General features: G+C 41.8%; 1 pseudogene across 1 annotated transcript; it reads left to right on the top strand.

The window, feature by feature from the left end:
* The first annotated feature begins 4,089 nt into the window (after window positions 1–4,089).
* LOC138845019 (mitochondrial import receptor subunit TOM7 homolog pseudogene) lies at window positions 4,090–9,594 on the top strand (annotated as a pseudogene). Its single transcript, XR_016219800.1, has one exon. The product of XR_016219800.1 is annotated as a mitochondrial import receptor subunit TOM7 homolog pseudogene (transcript).
* The last annotated feature ends 4,159 nt before the right edge of the window (window positions 9,595–13,753 follow it).

The following is a 13,753-nucleotide window of genomic DNA, read 5'->3' on the forward strand; positions in this document are numbered from 1 at the left end:
ATACAGAGCAGCTATAATCAAAACAGACTGGTACTGGTACAAAGAAAAAAAAAACAGATTGGTAGACCAAAGGAACAGAATAGAAACTCCAGAGATCAATCCACTCATCTACAATTATCTTTGACAAAGGAGCTAAAATCATTCCCTGGAGCAAGGTCTGTGTCTTCAACAAATGGTGCTGGGAAACACAATCTCTGCAGGTAAAAGTATGAAGCAAGACCCCTGCCTTACACCTTACACAAAAATCCAATCAAAATGAATCCAAGCCCTGAATCAATGACCCATTGACATCAAATCAGTAGAGAACATTGGGGAAACCCTGCAAGACATTTGCTCAGGCAACGGTTTCTTGGAAAAGACCCCAGAAGCACAGGCAATCAAACAATCAAAGCCAAAACTAACACATGGGATATCATCAACTTGAGCAGCTTCTGCACTAGAAAAGAAGCACTCAGCAAAGTGAAGGGACAACCAACAGAATTGGGGAAAATATCTGCAAACTATGCAACAGATAAAAGATTAATATCTAGAATCTATAAAGAGATCAAGAAACTCAACAACAACAAAACAAACCATCCAGTGAACAAATAGACATGAAAGGCCAAGAATGTGAAAGATATTTTTCAAAAGAGGAAATCCAAATGGCTAACAGACACATTTAAAAATGCTCAGGATCACTAGCCATCAGGGAAGTGCAAATTAAAATCACAGTAAGATTTCATTTGACCTCAGTTAGAATGACTTTCATACAGAAGTCAACAAACAAAAATTCAGATGAGCATGTAAGGAGAAAAAGGTATCCTAATCCACTGTTAGTAGGAATGGAATGTAAACTGCTACAGCCACTATGGAAGATAGTATGCAGATACATTATAGACCTATCATTTACCAAAAGAAATGAAGTCAGCATATGAAAGAGTTATCTGTACCCCAAGTTTATTGCAGCTCAATTCACAATAGTCAGGATAAGGAATCATCCCTAATGTTCATCAACTGCCGACTGGATAAAGAAGTTATGGTATTTACACACCATTGAATGTTACACAGCAGTAAAAAAAAAAAAAAAATGAAATCTTTCTGTTGCAACAATATGGATGCAACTGAAAACCATTATACTCAGTGAAATAAGCCAGTCATTCTACCACCCTCAGAAAAAAGCAATACCATATGTTCACTTTAATCTGCGGTAACTAATAGAGTACCTAAAAGATAATCTATAGAAGTGAAATTTACACTTTGATATGTGATGACTTTGAACAGCCCTTGTCTCCACTGCTGAGGAACAGGTTTGTTTTTTTTTTATACTATCTATTGAACTCTTTCTTTGTGTAGGGTGAATCTTACTAGTATAAAGTTAATTGAAAACAAATCTTTTAAAAACTAAGAATGGGAATAGGAGAAGGAAGAGGAAGATAGTTGGGAGTATGGGTAGGAGGGAGGTTAGGGCAGGAAAAAAGTTCTTAAATTCGTATATATGAAATGTATGAAGTTTGTGTACCTAAAATAAAATGTTACTAGACAAAATATGTAAATAAATAAATATTTTAAAACTAAATGTTAAAAAAAAAAACCTGGTAGTGGCACAAAAATAGACATGTAGACCAATGCAACAGAACAAAAACCCAAAAATTAATTCATGCACTTACAACCATCTTTGAAAAACAAATAATTTCCCAGAGAAAGGACAGTCTCTTCAATAAACGATGTTGGGAAAATTGGATTTCTACATACAAAAGTTTGCAAGAAAACCCCTACCTTACACCCTGTAAAAAACTCAACTCATGGATCTAGATTTAAAACCTGAAACCATGCAATTACTTAAGGAAAACTAAGGGGGAAACACTGTAAGACACTGTCCTAGGCAAAAGTTTTTAGGATAAGATCCCAGAAACACAGACTTCACTAAACCATATCATACAGATGACAACAGACTCTTATTTCCCTCACAGTTTAATCTTTTCCATGAATTACTCATAGTACAATGTGAATATCTGTTTTCAAGAAAAAATGCTTTATATGTGTATGCAAAATAATTATTTTTAAAAAATAATTAAAGGAAAATTAACATTTTCACATTAACCATTGTCAAAATATTTCCTGTAGCTTCTTCCTTTGCTTTATAACAAGAACGTCCTGTCATGATGACTTGCAATCCTAAGAACAATCACAAAAGGATTCATTGAAAACCTCAGTGTGACATCATGCTGCTTAGTCACGGGTAAAGAATTAACAAATGCCATATGTCACTCTGTAATTTTCAACAAGAGGATTAGAATTCATGGTATCATTCAGATATTATATAGCTTTAGAAAACTATCGGGGCCGGCGCCGTGGCTCACTAGGCTAATCCTCCGCCTGGCGGCACCAGCACACCGGGTTGTAGTCCCGGTCGGGGCGCCGGATTCTGTCCCAGTTGCCCCTCTTCCAGGCCAGCTCTCTGCTGTGGCCCAGGAGTGCAGTGGAGGATGGCCCAAGTGCTTGGGCCCTGCACCCCATGGGAGACCAGGAAAAGCACCTGGCTCCTGCCATCGGATCAGTGTGGTGCGCCGGCCACAGCGGCCATTGGAGGGTGAACCAACGGCAAAGGAAGACCTTTCTCTCTGTCTCTCTCTCTCACTGTCCACTCTGCCTGTCAAAAAAAAAAAACAAAAAAACAAAAAAACAAAAAAACAAAAAAAAACAAAAAAACCCACTATCGTTAAGTATACCAAAATGCATATAAATATTTTGTATAATTTTTTACCTTGTTCAATATAACTCCTTATAAAAAGCTGAGACAATATTAAATTGTTATGAATTTTTAAATAATTGGGTAAATTTTGATGCATTATTGAAATGGTCTTTTCTGAGACAAAATAAAATATATGAATTTTGTATAAGTCATGTTTTACTATCAGACAGTTTTTTCATGTTAGTTGTAAAGGGAACAGAATGTACAATCAGTAATGTCATGTTGTCATACTTTACGTACTGAAAAGAGGATCACATGGCATATTGTAAAGAGCATTATTTCTGAAAGCAGGAACTAGGCATGGTTTTTAAATTTATGTATTCGTTCCAAATCTTCTAGATTTAATGTTTATCAACTTTCTCCTCTGGCCAATACATTTTCTTTAAAAAGGAGCAGATGAGCTCCTGACAATCTGAATAGAATGGAATTTCAAGCAGAACCATGGAACTTCAAACTCTTTGACAAACAGCCCTTGTCCAATGTCATAGAATCACTATTTGTCCCTCATTTCACTGTCATTTTTATTCATAACTGAACTTTTACTGAAGTACACAAATGGAATGTTGTTTTGAGTTCTAATATCTCCTAATTTGACCATACTTTATTTCCTGGACATTACCATAGTCTCTCCTCACTCTTAAATTCAGAATATTTGGCCATTCTTTGGATTTAAACCTTGCACTAACCCTGATCTCCTGGTCTACTTGCACATGAGATTTGTCTAAGTCTCTGCTTGAATGGCTTGAACATAGATAAGAATAATATTGTGACACATATCACACTAAGCAATTCATTTTATGATCTCTACAACCCCTGAAAATGAATTATACTTTTCTTCCAATTCTCTTTCTTCTTCTTCTTCTTTTTTTTTTTTAATATGACAGGTAGAGTAATAGTGAGAGAGAGAGACAGGGAGAAAGGTCTTTATTCCATTGGTTCACTCCCCAAATGGCCACTTCGGTCAGCGCTGTGCCGATCCGAAGCCAGGAACCAGGTGCTTCTTCCTGGTCTCCCATGTGGGTGCAGGCACCCAAGCACTTAGGCCATCCTTCACTGCCCTCTGGGGCCACAGTAGAGAGCTGGACTGGAAGAGGAGCAACCGGGACTAGAACTGGTGTCCATATGGGATACTGGCACCGCAGGCAGAATATTAACCAAGTGAGCCATGGCATCAGCCCCCCTAATTCTCTTTCAACTTAAATTTTCTATCAGTACCACAAAAAAGAGATTTTCCAAACAGGATCACGTGTAGTTTGTGCCGGCCTGCAGCACAAGAAACCGGGTTTCCTGAAACAGAGAGTGGGAATGCGGGGACAAGGATGCAAAGAATGGAGCCAAGACAAATCCTGATCAAGGCTCGTTTATTCAACAAGTCCAGTAGTATTTAAACATGACCAGTTGTACACAAGAAGGCACACAGAAGATTTACATATCTAAAAGACTTTTGAGGTTACAAAGAGTTCCCAATATGGTTCTTCCACTTAACAGATCCTCAGAATGTTATCAATCATTGATTACAAGGGTATAATAAAACACCTAGGTGATAAATGCAGGTTTCAGGTGTGACTGATTATCTACATCATCTCTTGTGAGAAGTCTAGCAGTGAGATATGGTTCTTCCTGCCTCTTCCTGGAATCTCCTTAGCCTTTTGTCTGTGCCAGGATGTCTCCATCCATATGTTTAAGTGTAAACAAAAGGGGCGACTGCCTGTGGCTGCCCATAGTAGTTCTGTGTAAAGTATTAAAGATCCACTTTCTACATCTCGTACCTCCATTTATGTCTCAGAGATTCTTTCCTCCTTCACCTCCTGTACTGAATGTTTACAAAGAAATCAAGACTTGGAATAGACTGAGCCATTCTGTCTTCACAGCTGTTTTATCTGAAGGTCAATAAAAATCACAGAGTAAATATGCATCAAATTACAGTAGCAATAAAAGATGTTGATACATAATGTGTTCAGAATAACATGTAAGAAAATTTCTCAGAGTCTCAAAAATTAATTCCATTATTTCTACTTAGAAAGTAGTGGCATATTGTGCACCTGTTTTGATCCACATTCATGTGGGTTGTCAACACAGTCTTTATTTAATAAAATCATTTGCTTGAGATTAATTCCACCTATTCTTGGCAAATGGTAGTAAAATTAATCTACTGACTCAGAGATCAGAACCAAAGGACTTGAGGGTTCCCAGTCTCTTTTCCATTGAGAAACCCACTGCTACAACTCTTTGGTCCATTCAAGTTCACCTGTAATCCATATCCATGATATTCCACCCAATTTTGTGAGTTTAGCACAAGGTAAAAGATAGCAGGAACTGACCTTGAGATCACTGTGTCTAAATAAGGACACAGAAGGCCAAAAAGTGACAAAGCTTATCAAAATCACATAAGATAGTATGATGGAAGGAGTGCCCACTGTAGGGAAAGTATTTACCATCAGTAGACTCTCCTTTTATTCTTTTCTTTTCAACTACAGGACTTTCTGTCAAACAGTGGCTGGTAGATGTCAGAACACAAGCATATAAATATTGGTAAATATTACAGCTTATGCTGATCAAGGACAGTTGTTCATGAATTAAAGTGATGTCAGTGTTTATTGTAACTTATCTATTTTGGTCATGAGTTTAAATTTATCTATTTATTCAAGAGGCAGATAGACAGACTGTTAGAAAAGACAGAAAGAGAGAGCTCCCTTCTGCTGTTAAATTTCCCTATTTCCTCCATAGCCAGAGTGGGTGTGTGACTGATGTGAGAAACTAGTAACATATTCTGCTTCCCCAGCAAGTATGTGAGTTGTCAACTGTGGCTGCTCAGGGTGTGTGTTATTAGAAAGATGGAATAAGAAGTGGAACCAGAACTTAAACCCAGGCTCTGCTTATGGGAGATGCACATCCCAACCAGCAGCTTATGTACCATGTGAAATGCTTTCTCTTAATTTTTATATTTAAATGCAAGTCAGTATGTTAATAAACTTTCTATAACTACTATATTTTGTTCCTCAGTTCAGCCTCTCTGATACACTTGATAGCTTACAAGAATTTATTGTCTCACAGTCAGCAGAAACTAAAAGTTTGCGATCTGGCCAGGCATGTTCATTTGAAGAGCATGAGAGCAAACAGTGAGAGAGAGAGAGAGAGAGAGGTCTTCCTTTTGCCATTGGTTCACCCTCCAATGGCCGCTGTGGCCGGCGCACCTCGTTGATCTGAAGCCAGGAGCCAGGTGCTTCTCCTGGTCTCCCATGTGGGTGCAGGGCCCAAGCACTTGGGCCATCCTCCACTGCACTCCCTGGCCACAGCAGAGAGCTGGACTGGAAGAGGGGCCACCGGGACAGAATCCGGCGCCCCGACTGGGACTAGAACCCAAAATGTTGGCGCCGCAGGCGTAGGATTAGCCAATTGAGCCACGGTGCTGGCCTGAGAGCAAATATTTTAACCTCTTCCAACTTCTGGTGACTGTTCATTTCTTGACAAGTGGTCACGTCACTGAAACATCTGTGGCCTATCACATTCAGACTCTATCCAATCTCTTCTTCACTCTGCTAAGAATCTTGGAGTTCACCTCTACAATCCAGGTTAACCTCTTCCTCAGAACGCTCTTAACTATTGAAAAATATTTTTTAAAAATAACATTCACAGATTAGGCATTAAAAAGAAAAAAATCACTTAAGAATCTACCATCCAATGAATGGATGGATATAGACTATACGGGGCCTGTGCTGTGGTGTTGTGGTATAGCCGGTTAAGCAGATGGTAGACCTCTCTCTCTCTCTCTCTCTCATTCGCTCTTGCTCTTGCTCTCTCTCTCCTGCTGGCTGCATAACTCTGCCTTTTAAACAAATTAGTAAAACTTTTACAAAATGAAAAGAGATAGACTATTAATTATATCTATGACATTATCCACTGAGTGAAACAATGATCCACTCTTCTTCCCCCACACTTTAATACACATTAGGGGAGATCACTTTCTGTCCTACTAGGAGATTGTATACCAAATAAAAATAAATACAGCCATGATGATATCAAAACTTTATTTGAATTACAATTCATACAAGGAAAATCCATGATGTTAGAATCTATAGCCAAATTGAAAGTGTTATATTTTATAGGGAGAGTAAGTAACTGAAAAAAAAGGTAATAGAAAGAAATGGGCACAGAGCATGTTCAAGAAGTTTTTCCAAAGATCTTTGATTTCTGGGAGGGTCGGTTCTACATTCCAGTGCCTGTTATTCTTCAAGGGTGAGTCTAGATTTTCAGGCTTCAGGGGAAGAAAATTTGATTCAAGTTTGGACAAAATATATTAAAACAGAGAGCTCAGTGTTTTCTAAGTGTCCCTGAAGTTGAAAAGAAAGATTGTTTTGCATTTGATTTTATGAATCAAGGAATTCACTCAGAAAGATTTGGGATGAATGATTTATTTCTTTCTTTCCTGAAGTGGAACAGAATAGTAAAGTGGTAGAATAAGGAAGTGACAGAAATAAGGGAAAAATTCTCAGGCCAATACACCTAGGTTATGATGACAAAGGTCTTTCCTTATTGTCATCCTTGCTGGTGTCCACCCTTTAAGATTGTCATATTCTCAGGTAGAAGGCAGCTTCAGTTGGACAAAGTTCAATGTGGTTTTTATCTCCCTTTCAGGTTTTGGAGTTTGAATTGACTGCATGGGACTGTAAACCAAAGACTGCAACAGAAACTTCTTAAAAGAAGTTTAAATACCATTTTAACTGACTTGTAGGTTGTTTTATTGATACTCTGGGGTATGAAGGTTCACATAGGAGCAAATATGTCCTAAACCAGGAAGACAAACTTGATTCTGGACAAAGGTGGGAAGCAGGAACATCCCCCTAGACCCTGGACCCAAAGATTCCACCAGATTTCAACCCCTGGTCCAAGAGAAATATGAATAATGGCCAGGAGAGAACATCACTAATATAGCCAATGTTTGTGCCATTGCAAATCTACCTTGCTTACGTTCTTACAACCTATACCCGACGCACTTATTCAAGGACCACTTACACATTAAACATAGAAGGCAGATTGTCTACTGCCATGAGACTTTTTGCTTCCATGAAAATTTACTTAATTTATTGTATAGGCAGAGTTCTATAGAAAGAGGGAAAGACTGAGAGAGAGAATGAAAGAAAGAATTTTCCTCCACTATTTCACTCCCTAAATGGCCACAACAGCCAGGGCTCACCCAAGCCAAAGTCAGGGACTTAGAACTCCATCCAGGTCTCTCAAGTGGGTGGCAGGACCCAGACACTTGTGCCATTTCACACTGCTTCAAAAGACCCATGAACAGGGAGATAGAAAGGAAGTGGATCGGCTGGATTCCAAACAGCACTCATATGGGGTGACAGCTTAGCCTTTTGTACTGTGACACCATCCCCCAAAATTGATTATCTTTACTCTGGGTTAAAATCAGAAGAATATAGGGCCAATGCTGTGGCATAGTGGGTAAAGCCGCCACCTGTAATGCGGCATCCCATATGGGCACCGGTTCAAGTCCCTGCTGCTCCACTTCCAATCCAGCTCTCTGCTATGGCCTGGGAAAGCAGTAGAAGATGGCCCAAGTCCTTGGGCCCCTGCACCCACGTGGGAGACCCAGAGGAAGCTCCTGGCTCCTGGCTTCAGATCAGTTTAGCTCTTGCCACTGCGGTAATCTGGGGAGTGAACCAGCAGATAGAAGACCTCTCTACCTCTCTCTCTCTCTCTCTCTCTCTCTCTCTCTTGCTCTACCTCTCTCTGTAACTCTGTCTTTCAAATAAATAAAATAAATCTTTTTAAAAAAAGAACACACCTCATTTGGGGCCAGCATTATGGTGCAGCATGGTAAGCCACTGCTTGCACACCAATATCCCCTAAAGGAGTCCGTGTTCTGATCAAAGCCACTCTGCTTCCCATTTTAGCTCCCTGCTCATGGACCTGGGAAAGCCACAGAGGCCTTTATAGCTATCTGAAGAGTGAACCAGTGGATGGAAAAACTCTCTCTCTCTCCATCTCTCTGTCTCTCTCTCTCTTTCTCTCCATCACTCTGCCTCTCTCCATCACTCTGCCTCTCTCCATCACTCTGCCTTTCAAATAAACAAATACAAGTATAAAGGAAGGAAATAGGAAAGAAAGAAGAAAAGAAGGAAGGAAGGTGGAGGAAGGGAAGGATGGAGGAAGTGTAGGTGGGAGGGAGGGAGGGATAATCATCATTGTATTGTTATAGCTTTTTCTATGTTCTACAATGAATCTTTTCTCTTTGTATTACTGTAACACTGATGTGGGAAAAAGCTTTATCAAAACAAAATAGGCCTCACCTCCCAATACTGTTGCATTAGATTTTCATTTCCAATACATGTATTTTGGAAGACATAAACACAGTTTTAATATGTTTTTGATTTTAATAACAAACACTAACTATAACTTCTCTAAAAGAGGTTTTAATATTCAATACTTGGTTGCTCCTGTGGTGTCTGCTGTGGCTGCCCGGCCGTCGTCATGGTGAAGCTGAGCAAAGAAGCCAAGCAGAGGCTGCAGCAGCTCTTCAAGGGCGGCCAGTTAGCCATTCCCTGGGGCTTTATCCCTTTCGTGGTTTACCTGGGTTTTAAGAGGGGTGCAGGTCCCAGAATGCCTGAACCAACTGTTTTGAGCCTGCTCTGCGGGTAAAGGACTGTTTGGTCATCTGGACTTGGAAGCAGTCGTTGGACGAGGGCAGCGTGGAACATGTGTGCTCTGGCTAGGACGAGACCTGCTACATCGTTCAGTCACCAATGGGCAGCGCAGGGCTCTTCTGGGATGCATCTGGCAGAGTGGAACCTCTACTGACCTGTGTATGATAGATTGATCAAAATAAATATTTTTATCAATGCAAAAAAAAATTCAATACATATATCACTTCACTAAATCCCGTACAAGAGGCTGTTGTTTCTTATGCATCAACCTAAATTCCTAGAATTTTCTTTTTCTTTTCTTTTTTTTTTTTTTTTTTTTTTTTTGACAGGCAGAGTGGACAGTGAGAAAGAGAGACAGAGAAAAAGGTCTTCCTTTTTGCCGTTGGTTCACCCTCCAATGGCCGCAGTGGCCGGTGTGCTGCGGCCGGCGCACCACGCTGATCCGATGGCAGGAGCCAGGTGCTTCTTCTGGTCTCCCATGGGGTGCAGGGCCCAAGCACTTGGGCCATCCTCCACTGCACTCCCTGGCCACAGCAGAGAGCTGGCCTGGAAGAGGGGCAACCAGGACAGAATCCGGAGCCCCGAACCGGGACTAGAACCCGGTGTGCCGGCGCCGCAAAGCGGAGGATTAGCCTATTGAGCCACGGTACTGGCCCCTGGAATTTTCTATGGCTTCCTAGATATAAGCATATGTTTACATCCTGAAGTCTTATGTAATGCAATAATGGAATTTGAAGTTGGGGCTTTTGGGAAATAATTTAATTGGATTAGGTGACCAGAATGGAGTTCAGTGATCCATGGTCAAATCATGATGATTCACCAAGAAAAATGCATGTACATGGAGGAAGACCAAAATTCTTGTTACTGTGCATCCTGCCTCCCCATTTTACCATCTCTCCACACATGTTCTGTCATCAGATGCTGACAAATGAGCCCACTCTTTCTTTGAAAAGGAACGTCCAAACTCTAAGACAAAATAAACCTTCTTCTCTCAAATTAGCTTATCTTAGGTATTTCAGTTAAAGTAATGAAAAACCTAATATTTTATGGATAGGCAATGATGGATTGATGGAGCAAGGACAAAAGCCTTAGATCTATTTTAGCCTCTGGCCTACATGACTAAGCAGACCCCAACCCCTAGCCCACTGAGATGTTTCTCCTCAAGCACCTTAAACTCACTTCCCCCATAACTTCCCCTCACCTGGCTCAACCCTTCAGCCATTAGCCCACAGAGAAAAAAGCCCACAGACTTGTTCAACCCATCCTATTGTCTGCCCCCTTATGATCCTCAGCTGCCTTATGCTGTATAAACATAGCCTGTAGGAGAGTTGTTGGTCTCTGCCATAGGTTCATCCTGTGTACATGCAGGTATTAAGCCACATCTCCAGTTTATTCCCTGAATAAACTTGTTCTGGCTGTGGGTTCACATCTTGCCTCTACTTTGTACTGTTCATCTTTCTTTACATTTTGGTGCTCCATGTGAGGAGGGGTGCAAGAGATCAGCCTCCTTGCCCACTGTGGCCTTTGGAAGATGATATGGCTTGTGGGCAATCTTTGGAGTTTACATCTCTCCTTCCACCTGGGGAGGGTTGTATATCAATCTGTCCTGTGCCAGGAGCTCTGATACCCTCTGGGTGAGAACCATGACTTTCTGCTCCTCCAAAGTCTTGTTTCTTCTCCGTGGCAAACTGAGGGTGAAGACCACAAGGTGACCACTTAGTACCCCTTCTCCTCTAAGGGAACCCCCAGCACACACTGTTCTCATACAGCTGATTCCTGCCCAGCACCTACTTGCTCTTTCCTATTGAGAGGAGTCAGGTGGGTAAATAGGCAGTTAGATTGGTCCTGGTAGAAAATGAGGAAAGGGAGTCCCTCTGAGAGAGTGCAAAATGCTTGCTTCCCCCAAAAGTTATCAAGATCAAGGTGCTGAATCCCACTTCATGTTTCTCCCTAAAAGCTGCTTTCAGCAAGACAAAAGACATCCCACCCTTCTGAGTTTCTAGTTTTATCATGAGAACAGAAAGAAGTTACCTATCCCCACCTTCCTGGTCACCTTTTTATCATAAGCAAGCTACACAAGGCAAATAAGATTACAAAGCTGGCCATATGATGGGTTTTGTCCCTGCCTTCTTTTTTTTTTTTTTTTTTTTTTTTTGACAGGCAGAGTGGACAGTGAGAGAGAGAGACAGAGAGAAAGGTCTTCCTTTGCCGTTGGTTCACCCTCCAATGGCCGCTGCGGCCGGCGTGCTGCGGCCGGCGCACCGCGTTGGTCCGATGGCAGGAGCCAGGAGCCAGGTGCTTTTCCTGGTCTCCCACGGGGTGCAGGGCCCAAGCACTTGGGCCACCCTCCACTGCACTCCCTGGCCACAGCAGGTCCCTGCCTTCTAACTGATGATTCAACTTAAAATTGTGCTTAAAAATCCCACTGCTACCAGCCTTTTACATCTCCCAGTCTTGGAGAATCCCCCCCCACCCCCCCCAGCCCAAGCCACTTCTGACTTAGATAAATCTTGCTTTTCTCTCTTCCTGGTCCACATGGAAATTCTTCTTTCACATAAGAGAAAGAATCAAGGTCAGATTTTTTTTCACCACTGTTTCACCAGTAACACTATTATCTCCATTTTCCTTCCTGGAACAATGCCATGGATGCGTGTGACTGGGAATAACCTGGTGGAAGTCTGATGGTCTCAAGCTGAGGCTATTCAGTGTGAACCAAACTTCCCAGGTGAAAAGCAGACACCAGATGCCTAATAGGGTGTGTGAGTGCTGACTGCCCTGCTTTACAGTCCTTTCTAAGTGCCTCTCGGTGGAGAGAGGTTGAAATTCCTAGGCTCATCTCGACTATCCTCGGAGTGACTCAGGCAGAGTTGGGAAATGCCTCTCCAGACCCCCCCAGACAAGTTGAGAACCATTCTGCTCTCTTGTCTACTCCCTTCTGCTGTTATGGGTTTATTTTATGCCAAAATTTAATATTTCAGGTTCTTGGCTTTAGCTAAGAATTCTAAGCTCAGGCACAAACAAGACAGGCAATATGGTAAAGTTCAAGATTTATCTGGAGAAATACAGAGGAACATGAGGGCTTTATTAAGCAAGAGTGGATCAGAAAAAAGTAAATGGAAAGTTCCATACCAGCGTTTTCCAAGGAGTCGGCCAGAGGTTGCAAGTAAGAGAGGGCATATGGGTGGGAGAGTGGCTAGCAGGCAAATAAAAGCAGCAAAATGGTGCTGGCTCAATGCACTCCAGCCTCTTATCCACTTCTAAAAGGGGAGTGGTTATGTAGTCTGATTGACTGGTCGGTAGATACAGGTGAGATCACAAAATGGGCATGACGCTGTGGCCTCCAGCTCATGAGTCTAATTCTATCTCCCTGATTGGTCCCATATCACTGCTCCAGCCAGAAATCTTTTGCCAGCTCTCACAACCTCATGCAACAACAAACTTTATTCTCAACCCAACAGATTGGTAAGAAATCCACCTCTGTCTCCCTCCAGGTGTACTGGGGCAGATCCTCATAGTTGTTGCCCCTTCCCTCAAAGGGTCTAGGTTCTTCAGTTGGTTTCTCCCTCCTTTGTTCCAGAATCAAAGAAGTTCTCTCCCAAATGTGTGGGGAACAACCATCCACCATGACTTAGAGCTGGGGACACTTTATCTAGGTGTGGGGACTCTTTCCGTCTTCTTCTGTGAAGACTCAGAATTCCACTGTGAGAAGGTTCTTGGCTGGGGTAGCTTCTCCACGAGGAATGCCTTGGCGAGCCAAGCCTACTTCCCTCAGACCTTCTTCTTCTTAATCCAAGGATTCTGAACTTTCTCACATTCCTCATGACTCCTTTCTGACCTGTCTCTTAAAAAACCGGCACAGGTTGGGCCTAAAAAGGTAGATCAGTCTGAAACGATTCATTTCCTTCTGCATTGCAGCTTGGCTTCAGTATGAATTGGACAATGGTTCTAAGTGGCCTTGATAACTTTGGACAATGGTTCTGCGACCTTGATAACTTTACACAGAGAAATGGCAAATGGTCAGAGGTTTCTTCCCCTCAAATCCTTCACCATCCTTCCCCTCCCTCTTCCTACTCTGTTGGCTTAGCCTACCCTTCACCTCATTTCCACCTTTCAGTAGTAGGTGCATAGATACCCAGAGACCCAGCTCTATGGACAACAGTCCCTTTTCTACTTAAATAAGTCAGTTCTTTTTTTTTTTAATTGATGGAGCTTCTCAGTCATTTCTTCCATTGCCTTCCAGAGGAATTGCTCCCCCAGTGTTACTCTTTGGGGACCTACAGTAGGGTAACTCTCTGGTCACTGCCTTACCTTTCCATCCTCTAACATTATTTTGTCAAAGAGATATCTTTTATAAGTACTTTTCCTG

The sequence above is a fragment of the Oryctolagus cuniculus genome, chromosome 13 (genome assembly GCF_051225735.1).
Source record: "Oryctolagus cuniculus isolate XC-2025 breed Fujian yellow rabbit chromosome 13, ASM5122573v1, whole genome shotgun sequence".
In the NCBI taxonomy this organism is placed as follows: Eukaryota; Metazoa; Chordata; class Mammalia; order Lagomorpha; family Leporidae; genus Oryctolagus; species Oryctolagus cuniculus.